Consider the following 11,894-nt stretch of genomic DNA (forward strand, 5'->3'; position numbering starts at 1 on the left):
CTTGGTCATCCGGGAGGCGCCAGTACTCTGGAGGAGGGGCTGCCTTTGGCGCTTTCCTGGGTGCTAGGGTGGTAGCCTAAATCAGGCTACCTCCGGTCGCCGGCCACCACCGGGACTGGCACCACCAAGCCCGTTCCCCGCTCCCCTCGCCCCCCTTACCCCCATCCCAGGCTGCCGCGCCCTGGCCCTTGCACCGCGCGCCTCTCGGTCAGACTCACCGCGCTGTGTGCAGCTAGGGTCGCATCGGGTCCCAGGGCTCTGCGCCTCCGGGCTGAGGCTCCCGGCTTGTCTTAGGAGCACTTCTCCCCTACCCTCAGCTGTCCTTCACGGCTGTCTCTCGACTCTTTTTTCCGGGTTAATTACGTTTCGCATTAAAGCAAAACCCAGCCCCGGATGTGAGTACAATGCTCCGCGGGCCTCAGGGGGAAGAGAGGGGTGCGGAGACCTCGCGGGGACAGCGGCGGGGTAGGTGTGGGGGGGGGGGCGATGTGGCCGGGCCGCAGCAGGTGTCCGCGCTGGGGTGTGCTACAGGCGCTTCCTGAACCTACTTCTCCGTAGGGTGCAGCTAGCCCAACCTTCAGCTGCCCTGCCCGGAGCGCGAGGGGGCGTTAGGTTTAGGGGTGGCGATAGGAGTACATCGTCCCAGCGGTTTGTAGTGCACCCCAGTAGCCCAGCGAGCCGCCAGAGCTCTAACCCAGGCGGCCTTGCCCTTCTCCGAGCAAGGAGAATAGTGGGAAACAGAGCCTGGTTTGGCCTTGGGTGACCAGACAGTACTCCTGCTCCCTGGCCCCAAAGCTACACAGCAATCCATAGGTGTTAATACTGTGCTGATGTGGAAACCGAGACTCCAAGACGTTAGGTAACTTGCTTCTGGGTCCCCAGTCAGTAGAGGGCAGGTCTGTCCGGTCTGACACAGGCGTCCCTCATGGGGACAGAGACATTTAAATATAAGTAAAGCCAGACAGACAACATCCGAAACCTAAATATAGTGGATTCTCCCAGGGACTAAGCACCAAGAGATGCACTATCTGGTGTGTGTGTGTGTGTGTGTGTGTGTGTGTGTGTGTGTGTGTGTGTGTGTTGATGTCCAGCCCTCGTGTCCAAGGAATCCTCAGAGGGAACAGCGTGAGATTCCAGGCCTGGATTCGGGAGTGGGGAGAGCATAGGGGCAAAAGCAGCAGGGTAGCAAAAGCTGCCCCCCCCCCCCAGGGCCACAGCCAGGTGAGCCGGCAAGAAGTCTGGATGGCCTGCAGCACACGCCCCGAAAACTCCAGTGATGAAACCGCAGGCGCTTCCTCTTCTACTCTGATTGCCAAAGCGAAAATAAGCCGCCCAGTTCGCTCAGGTGTGAAAAAAAGACGTTTGCTTTAGAACATTTTGCTCTGAATGAGGAAGGAAAAGACACAAGGACGGGGCGGGGGGTGGGGGGAGGCTCATTTCCCTTGAAATAAACATCAACGTCAATTTTGCGGGTTCGTGGAGGTCTGTTGCCCTGCACTGGGCTTCAGGCAGCACTACTCCAAGCTGGGTAAATCCAAGCCGGCTCAAATCCCTTAGGCAGCTGGTGATGGGTGACCCCACTCAGTGTCTCCATTTCTACAACTGGGTCAGTGAGTCAATTCTTGCAGTGTTTCTTTCCAACATAAAATTAATATATATATATACACACATATACATATTTTTTTTAACGAGATGGTCTTTTTTTTTAAGCTTTTAAAGAGAGATGGTCTTTTTTTTTAAACCGTCTAACAGCATAATTATCGGGCGGGGTGAGGGGGTGCTGCGCAGAATTTGTGCTGGAAACCATCATCTCCAGTCGGATTCGCTAAATGAGTGCTGCCCGAAAATCCCACTGGGACCATAGCTTAGCAGCAGTGCCTTGCGAGTATCAAATTTCATGGTAAGGTTCCTATTAAAACCCATAAAACTGCTCCTACGGGGCCTGCCTGACTCACCCAGTCACGGACCCACAAATATTTTCTGAGCACTACTGTATTGGCTGCCTGGGAGGCAGAGAAGCCAACGGCCTTCAATTTCCTCCACTGACACGGTGGGAGAATGAGCCCTTCTGGACGGCAGGGGAATGTGCCGTCAACAGTCCAGAGAGCCGGAAGAGCAGAGATTTTCAGGCACTGTGGGCTTGGAATGAGCCGAAGTACAAGTTAGGTCAGCTTTACTTCCTGGGTGAGAGCAAAAATGGATGCTGAGGAAAGGGCGTACTTCACTAGTAGCCCCATCACTGTCACCTCCTACCGTCCTACTGTGACCCGTAGGGACTAGATGACAATTTCTGCACTGGATCCGCTTCTATCATCTTGGCTGCCCATGCTTCTCAGAGGACCCCTCCTCCTCCAACAAGCGCCCTGGAGCAGGGCTTCAACTAAACTAGTTGTAGTCTGTCCATCTGTCTCTGTCTAGCTGTCTCTCTCAAAAGGTACATATATCCTAGAAATCACACCATTTTAAAGTGTGCCTGAGGTGACATTCAGTGGTCGCCTCTGTACAGTTCCACGCCATTTCCAGCCGCTCCTCTCTTCTTCCAGCCTTGAGTAATCATTAACTCGCTTTCCATCACACCTCCATATTTGGGACGTTTCACCTGACAGCGACTTTTGTGCCTAGCCTCTCATACGTTTGGCACTTCTTGATTAAACTAAACTCATCTTGAACTGTTTTCATTGTCTGACTTCTTGCATTGAGTCTTGCCTGGAGGAAGAGGAACATCAAAGAAGACATTTTTTGTTGTTGTTGTTGTTGTTGTTGTTTTGTTTTGGTACTGGTTTTCAATGTAAACTGTTTCAGTCACCTAACTGGATTGGAGCAGCATAACGTTCCACAACTCGCTTAAGATTTTGCAGCTAGTTAGTGGTTTCACTTGGCTCCAGAATTCAAGGCGTAACTACTCCTGGAATCTTACAACAGAGGAACCTGCCCTGAAAAATGGGCCTATCTCGTCAGGACCTAGGAATCTCAGCAGCCCTTTGTCTGACACAGCTAATGGCTGGTGAATAAGGAAGCAAATGGCACTGAGTGGAGAGTCAGTGCTCCCTCCAGGGAACTGTACTATTCTCTGTCCTCAGAGGTCCCTGTTATAAAGGTTTTGAGCTGCAGCTGGGGTCACTTGATGAGGCTGAAGTCAATTTACTGGGTCCTCTCCAAAACAGTGAGTTTTGCAGAGAGATAAGCGGCAGATCAGGTGGATCGATGTGAGTTTGAAGCCAGCCTGGTCTACAAAGCAAGTCCAGGACAGCCAAGGCTACACAGAGAAACCCTGTCTCAGAAAAAACAGCCAACCAACCAACCAAAAAACAAACAAAAAACCTGCTTTGGGGCCACATAGTATGCCTCCAAGATTCAGTGACCATTTTTCTAGGTAATTGTTACTTGTTTAAATAGCAGAGTGCCATAAAGTATTGCACCATCCTGTTCTAGGATTTACTCAAACTCGTATTGTCCTACTCAGCTTTGGGGCCAATTGTCATCATTTTTCTTCCCTTATAATTCTATTTTCTTCTTTTCTAGTCACTTACTGCTAATTGCTTTATATATAGTCTCCAGTCCAAGTCTTACAATGACACTGAGTGCCAGGAACCCTTATTTCCCTATTTTGTGTTGAGGGATGACTGCTCCTGTGCAAAGACGAAGCCTGGGTACAGAGCCCAGCCCCCACCCCACCTGATGCCAGGGTCTGGCCTCCTTCCCCTGAGCTACACTGACATGGGATGGGCCTTACAAAGGGCTCAGGACAGAAAGCAAGACCCCTCCCCTCAGTTCTAATCATTATACGTCCATTTCACCTACAAGAGCATGTTGAAGGGCATGTTCAAAGGAAGTTATGGCTGCATAAATGCCAAGATATTTGCATATACAAATATACATATTCACTGCAGCATTGTTCACCCGTGGTGAGAATTGGAAACCATTTAAGGGGTAGGACAGGTCCACAGAGGCCTGTCCAAGGAAGAATATAGTTGGGTTGGGAGCGTAATTCAGTGGTATAGCATATGCTACGCAAGGATTGGGAAGGCCAGGGTTCAGTTCAGAGGGACAAAGGAGGAGACAGAGGAAAGGAGGGAGGGAGGGAGGAAGGGAGGGAGGGAGGGAGCAGAGACGGGAGAAGAAGAAATTCTATTAAAATAAAAAGCATTACAAAGCTGTAAACGCTGTATATAATACAAAAAATAAGTGTGAATGATTTATTCTGATTTTGGGGAGGGTTTTTTTTTGTTTTTTGAGTTTTTTGTTTTGTTTTGTTTTGCTTTTTCGAAACAGGGTCTCTCTGTGTAGCCTTGGCTGTCCTGGACTCGCTTTGTAGACCAGGCTGTCCTCGAACTCACAGCGATCCACCTGCCTCTGCCTCCTGAGTGCTGGGATTAAAGGCATGCGCCACCAGGCCTGGCTGCTAATTCTGAATTCTTAATCACAGTTCTTTTCAGGCAAGCAGACAGGCAATGGTGGATTTCACACCCAAGATATATATTCTGCAGTGTGTTCGTCTATATATCACCACAGTGTGCACACATGTGTGTGCAAGAGTGTGTGTGTGAGTGCTTATGGTAACCCCTGAGTATCTTGCTCACTCTCCACTTCCGGTGCATTCAGGCAGTGCCTCTCTTTGCATCCTGAGTTTGCTGATTCAGCTAGTTAAATAAACATGTTTCCCCTGGGAATCCCCTGTCTCTGCTTCCTAAGTGCTGGGTTCATTGTTAGGTCATGGTGGCTACCAGCTCTTCCAGGTGGGCCTGCACATCCAAACCCTAGTCCTCAGGCATGTGCCTCAAGCACCGCATCTCCCAGCTATCTTCCTAGCGCAACGTTTATTTTATTTTTTTAAAAAGGGGGGGGGGGTATTTAGTTATCAAAGACCAATTATTATTTAAGTTTTAATAAACTCTGAAACTGAAGAGATGGCTCAGTGGTTAAGAGCGCTAGCTGTTTTTCCAGAGGACTGGGGTTCAATTCCCAGGACCCACATGGCAGCTCACAACTGTCTGTAACCCCATTTCCAGAGGATCCAAAACCCTCACACAGACTTATAGATAGGGAAAAACATTAACACATATACAATTTTTAAAAGTTATAACTAAGTTTTAATGCAATTGAAAAGTTATATGAGGTAGAAAATCACATTGCCATCCTGGGGGGGCGGGGTGGCACCCTGTTGAGTAGGGAGGGACCGTGATGGGTAAGGAAGAGTTGGAATAACAGACAGAGACACCCAAGGATGGAGACAGATGTGGGGAGATGATCCAGCTGTGGATACTAAGGAGACAGGACCTCGAAGGATGATGTGTGCAAAGGTGAAAAGGGGAATTTGGAATAAAAAAAAAATGACCAAGTGCAGAGTGAAGAGATGACTCCTTTGGTAAAGTGCTTGCAAGTAGGAGGGCCCAAGCTTCTAAAACTGGACATAACAGTTGCGGGCCTATAATCCCAGTGCTGGCGCTGGGGCTGCAGAAGCAGGAGGATCTCTGAGCCTCGCTGGCTATACAGTCTAGCTAAATCTGTAAAACCCATGTTCATTCAATAAGAGACCCTTTAAAGAAAAAAAATAGGTGCAAAGTGATTGCGGAAGACACTTGACATCCACCTGTGGACTCGACACACAAATGTTCTCCCTCCCTCCCTCCCTCCCTCCTTTCCCCCCCTCCCTCCTTTCCCCCCCCCTCTCTCTTTTTCTCTCTCTCTCACACACACACACACACACAGTGATCAAAGACAATGTATCAGTACACAAGTATACAAGCTCTGGTCGGGGAGTACAGCAGACCAGTTCAGAGGAAGCACAGGAACACGTTAGCTACTTTTATGGTTCTTGTCAGAAAATGCCTAACAAAAGCAGCTTAAGGAAGCAAGAAAGAGGGGCTGGCTCACAAAGAGGACAGTCCCTTGCAGTAGGAAAGTCACGGTAGCAGAGAGGGGTGAATGTTCACTCCCAGTTCACCTTCTTTTCTCTGTTCAGCCTGGGACCACAGGCCCTGGCATGGTGCCACCCATATTTAGACTATTTAGACTCGGTCTTTTCACCTCAACTAACCCAATCTAGAATGTCCCTCACATACAGGCCCAGACATTTGTTACCATGGTGACGCACAAGATCCCATCTTGTGGGCAAGTGTTAACCCTCACACAGGTGCAAGGAGGAGTTTGCCGGGAACAGCGGGGAGACAGGGAGCTCCAGAGTCCTGCCAGTGCTGAGCCAAGGCTTCTTCAGCCACGGAGGTTCCCAAGCCAAGAAGGGCACACTCAGAAAGAAACAGGGAACAATCCCATAGCAGATGATCATTGAGTAACAGGACTTCATCAGCAGAGCTGCGAGGATTTGTCTCTCTGTCACTACTTAATTGAGCAGCCAAGGGACTGGCTACTTTCCTAGTCCTGGCACTCTGGTACCATTTCTAGGCACCAGTGGCCTCCTGCTGAAGATGGTAGGGGCAGGTGGGCAGCAAAGCACTTACCCAGCATGCTCCAGGCCCCAAGTTCCATCCTCCCAGCCCCACACAAAATAAACAAAAACCGGTGCTGTGTCTTTGTAGTAAAATATTTGCATTTCATTCTGCAATTTCTCTACAAAGAGACAGCAATTTACACTTAAGAAATAATGGACTGCCAGCCTGGTCTACAAAGCAAGTCCAGGACAGCGAAGATGACATAGAGAAACCCTTGGACATATGCTTAGTATCTCAATAGTCCACACATTATGTACCCAATTTCATGAAGATAAACTTGTAAGTAGGCTCAATTATTTTTATATATTTGGTTTTTTTTTTTGTTTCCATAGAATATGCTTTGATCATATTCTTTCCCCTCGCCCAACTCCTCCAAATTCCCATGTCACTATCCATCCAGTTTCCTGTTCTTTCTCCCTCTCTCAAATAAAAAGCAAAAACTGAAAATCAAAATCAAACAAACAAAAAACAGTAACAACAACAAAAAGCACACACACAAAAAGAAAATCGTGAAGTCCGTTTTGTGTTGCCCTTGAAGGGTGGTGGACCTACCCAATGTCACTTCACTGGGGCTTGGTGGCCACTTCCCCTTCTCCATTGGATTTTTTTTTTTTTTTTGAGGTAGGATTTCTGTGTAACCGCCCTGGCTGTTCTGGACTCACTTTGTAGACCAGGCTAGCCTCAAACTCAGAGATCTGCCTGCCTCTGCCTCCCGAGTGCTGGAATTAAAGGTGTGTGCCACCATGCCTGGCTCTCTGTTGGATTTTGTCTGGCAAGAATGTGGATGTGGTAATATGAATAAATTAATAAACTATATTTTTTTTAAAAAAAGAATGTGGATGTGGAGCCGGGCAGTGGTGGCGCACGCCTTTAATCCCAGCACTTGGGAGGCATAGGCAGGCGGATCTCTGTAAGTTCGAGGACAGCCTGGTCTACAATGTGAGTCCAGGACAGCCAAGGTTACACAAAGAGACTCTGTCTTGAAAAAAAAAAAAAAAAAAAGACTGTGGGTGTGAATCTCAGACTCACACAGCCAGTCATGCTCTGAGCCATCAGCTCTGAAGCACAGGTCAACAGTCCTAGCCCAGCGGCCAGCACTATCTTAGCTCTCAGAGACTTGAGAGCAGGGAAAAAAAAAAAAAGAGAGAGAGAGAGGGAAGTGGAAGAAACATCGGAAATTTCTGTTTATAACCCAAGGGAAACTGCAGTAAGGAACAGGAATAAAGTCAGATTGAGGAAGATTAAAACTTTTGTGAGCTCCTGGAAGTTTATCCATAATATCAAATGTAAAATATAAACAGGATGTGTGTATATACACACACCCACATGTGCACATACATGCGTGCATAAATCAGAATTATTTCCTACTAATGAAGTTTGGGGACACGGCTGTCCTGAAACTGAGTGTTTGTTGATTCCTGCCCGCGCAGGTCCTTCCATGAGTCAGCTTGGTGTCTGCCCTGTGCTGCTAGGATCCCAAGTCCCCGGTGACCCTGATGGAGCTTCCGGGAGGAGCCAGGCCTTCTCGTTCACAGAGAGGACCCAAGGAGCTGCCTTATCTTCCGGCCGACTAGTTTTAGCACTGTGTTTGACGTGACCTTTCAGATTCCGTTCTCTTCGTTCTCTTCACATTCTCCGCACTGGGGCCACATGGGGAAGGGAGGCTACTAGTAAATCCGTGCGGATGACATGACCCACACAGTCAGTGAGGCCCAACTCATTCCGGGAGATGCCCGGTTCTCAGTACAACACACAGACGCTAAGAAGGTCAAGAGAGGCGGGGGGGGGGGGGGGGGGGGCGCACAGGGGGTTAAAGCGGGGGGGGGGGGGGAGGGCAGGGGAGGGGGGGAGCAGGATAAGTTGGATTCAGTGACATTTATCCTTACATCATTTTAAGAGGAAACAACCCTTCTGTGCCCTGAAGAAATTCATATAGCATTTTATTCTCATTATGAGGTGGGGCCAAACAGACATTTAAGAATTGACTTGGGGCCAGGCGTGGTGGCGCAGGCCTTTATTCCCAGCTCTTGGGAGGCAGAGGCAGGTGGATCTCTGTGAGTTCGAGGCCAGTCTGATCTACAGTGTGAGTCCAGGACAGCCAAGGCTACACAGAGAAACCCTGTCTCGAACTACCCGCCCCAAGGAAGGAAAAAAAAAAAATAAGAAGAATTGACTTGGGCAGCAAGATGGCTCCGCTGGTAAAGGCACTAACCACTGAGCATAACCACCTGGGGTTGAGCTCAGAACCTATGGTAGAAAGAAAGAACCAGTTTCCACAAGCTGTCCTCAGACTTCCACATACACACCATGGCGCCCGTTCCTCTCCCCAGTAGATAAATAAATATAAAACTAATCAACTTCGTAATTAAAAAAAAAAAAAACAGACAGGGCTAAGGGATCTGCCCTCAAGCAGGCCTCAGGCAGGCCTGGATTCATCTCATACTAGGACCATAGACATAGGCTCTTTTGTCAGTCTGGAAGCCTGCAGCTTCCCCTGAGCCCTCTTGGCCCCAGGTGCCCTGCATGGAGTTGAACAGGCACTAGGACCCAGGAACAAACCTTTACTCACCAATTACTCAGCTTTGTGCAACCATTTATAGCAGCAAACAGACTAAAGCAGTCAAGGTACGAAGTCCAGAAGACACCAGGCACTTGCCTTAAACCCAGCACTCAGGAGGTAGAGGCAGATGGAGCTCTGTGAGTTCCAGGCCAGCCAACCAGGCCTACACAGCAAGACCCTGTGCACCAGAAATAGTAAAAACAAGATGCAAAGTGCTAATACTTGCCCAGGTGTCTGCTCTCCTCTAAGCCTTTGGGCATACAGGGAGAGAGGTGCTTAATAATGTCCAATTCACAGGGAATTACCTAAAAATGTTACTATCAATTATCTGGGTGTTGGCTTTAATGGCCAGTTTTTTGTTTTGTTTTTTAGTCTTTATTTGGGAGGTAATTTTCTTAGCTTTTCTTAATAAGCATAAATTCTTTTTTGTTGTTGTTGTTGTTTTGTTTTGTTTTTTTGAGACAGGGCTTCTCTGTGTAACAGCTCTGGCTGTCCCAGACTCACTTTGTAGACCAGGCTGGCCTTGAACTCAGAGATCTGGCTGCCTCTGACTCCAGAGTACTGGGATTAAAGGCTTGTACCACCACGCCCAGCTTGCGTAAATTCTTTTATGTAAGATTTCTAAATATTTTGTGGTTTTGCTTTTGTTTTTCAAGACAGGGTTTCTCTGTATAACAGCTCTGGCTGTCCTGGAGCTCACTCTGTAGACCAGGCTGACCTTGAACTCACATAGATCTGCCTCCCAAGTGCTGGGATTAAAGACATGCACTACCACTGCTCAGCTCAGATTTCTAAATATTTTATATTTTTATGTGTCTGAGTGTTTTGCCTACACATATGTAAGTGAGATAGCAACACATCGCCTGGAACTGAGTTACAGATGGTTGTGAGCATCAAGTTGGGTGCTGGGAACTGAACCTAGGTCCTCTGCAAGAGTGGCAAGTGCTTTAGCACTGAGCCGTATCTCCAGGCCCACATGTATTCCTTTATAGTTGGAAGATAAATTGTGATTTTTTTTTTTTTTTTTTTTTTTGGTTTGATTGGTTTGGTTTTTTTCAAGACAAAATTTCTAGGTGTAGCCCTGGCTGTTGTGAACTCAGAGTGAGCTGCCTGCCTCTGTGCTGGGATTAAAGGCATGCACATTCACCCAGCGTCCCTCCTGCAGAACCCACAGCTCTTTCTCCCATGCAAGTCTGTTCCTGTGGCCTCTTCTATTTGTTCTGGGCCACCCTTGTCTTTGGGCATTAGGAGAAGAGCTGGGCATGGTGATGCATCTTGGGAGGTAAAGACAAGAAAATCAGGAGGTCACGGGCATCCTCAGGTACACAGTACATTTAAGAACAGCGTGGACCACATGAGATTTCACACACACACACACACACACACACACACACACACACACACACACTCCTCCAAAGTCCAGCGTGTTTACTGCAAGTACGCAGTCATCTTCTCATCGGGTCTTCAGTAGTTTCCTGTTATTAAACCTTCAAGGTCCTTCTGCCTTCCCATTCCTGGCGTGGAAAACCTTGCTCCCTCGTAAACTGTGGGAGCAGTCATCGATAAGCCACTGAGGACCACCAGTCTGGAGATCAGGTTTCCTGTAAAGCCTGAGCAAAGGCTGCCCTTTCTTTAGAGTTTGGCACTATGCACATGAACGGACACCCAAGCAGGGTGCCCTAAAGCCAGGGCAAAGTGCCAGGTAAGGGGGCTTGAGATTTATTTTCCTTTTCCCTCCCTCTGTCCCTCCATACCTCCCTCGTCAATACAGTTTAACTTTATTATTTCTACAGTTCTAAGTGTCATGGGGAAGAAAAGACATTTTACAAATGTGAATCAACGGGTGCCATGGTGCACGCCTTTAATCCCAGCACTTCGGAGGCAGAGGCAGGTGGATCTCTATGAGTTCAAGGACAGCCTGGTCTACAAAGTGAGTCCAGGACAGCCAGGGCTACATAAAGAAACCCTGTCTTGAAAAACGAAAAACCAAACCAAAACAAAAAATCAAGTGTGAATCATTGGACTCCTCATGACTCTTCTCCTTCACGTGAGCACCCTCTTTTGCTGGAATAAGCAGAAGAATGTCAGATCCTTCTAACCCACCCTGTGACTGTGGTTCTCAAGATCTGCCCAGACTGGCTGAGGCAGCTGCTTGGAAGCTTTAGAAATACCTATTGGATTTCTACTTATTGTATGGTGTCATCAGTTATTTCATTAGCATTTCAACTGCAAAAGATGATGTGTTTCACTTTGGCATTCCCGGACATCACCTGACGTGAACTCATGGTGTTCATGACCCACTTGTGCTCTTTTCGTCCAGTCCTGATGAAACCCACCTCATGTGTACTGGGTCGGAACTGGTGTCTGAACAACCCAGGTGTAGTTTGAGAGCCCCGCTTCCCCACAGTGTCACAGTTTCCAAGAAGCTGCATGTGAGCCTGGTGTGGTAGTGGTGGCACAAGCCTGTAATCCCAGCACTCAGGAGGCAGAGGTGGGCAGATCTCTGTGCGTTCAAAGCCAGCCTGATCTACAAAGTGAGTCCCAGACAGCCAAGGCTACACAGAGAAACCCTGTCTCAAAAAACCAAAAGAAAGCAGGGGAGGAGGAGAAAGGAAGAGGAGGAGGGAGGAGGAGGGAGGAGGAGGGAGGAGGAGGAGGAGGAGGAGGAGGAAGAAGAAGAAGAAGAAGAAGAAGAAGAAGAAGAAGAAGAAGAAGAAGAAGAAGAAGAAGAAGAAGAAGAAGAAGAAAAGCAGCTACATGTGGAGTGACTGTGTCATTGGGATCAGAGGTTTGTTTTCTACTCCTTTTGGTGTACTGAGGCAAGTTTTTTTTTGGTTTGTTTTTTTTGTTTGTTTGTTTGTTTGTTTGTTTTTGAGACAAGGTTT

At 48.0% G+C, this 11,894-nt stretch overlaps 1 protein-coding gene across 1 annotated transcript in view; it reads right to left on the reverse strand.

The window, feature by feature from the left end:
- The window catches only part of PLEKHA2 (pleckstrin homology domain containing A2), a 58,424-nt gene extending 57,902 nt beyond the window's left edge, over window positions 1-522 (reverse strand). Inside the window, exon 1 of the mRNA XM_084760330.1 lies at window positions 219-522. The gene's annotated coding sequence lies outside the window, so the exon portion shown is untranslated. The remainder of the gene's footprint in view (window positions 1-218) is intronic.
- Between the last annotated feature and the right edge of the window lie 11,372 nt (window positions 523-11,894).

Source organism: Acomys minous (genome assembly GCF_964271855.1).
Source record: "Acomys minous genome assembly, chromosome: 15".
NCBI lineage: Eukaryota > Metazoa > Chordata > Mammalia > Rodentia > Muridae > Acomys > Acomys minous.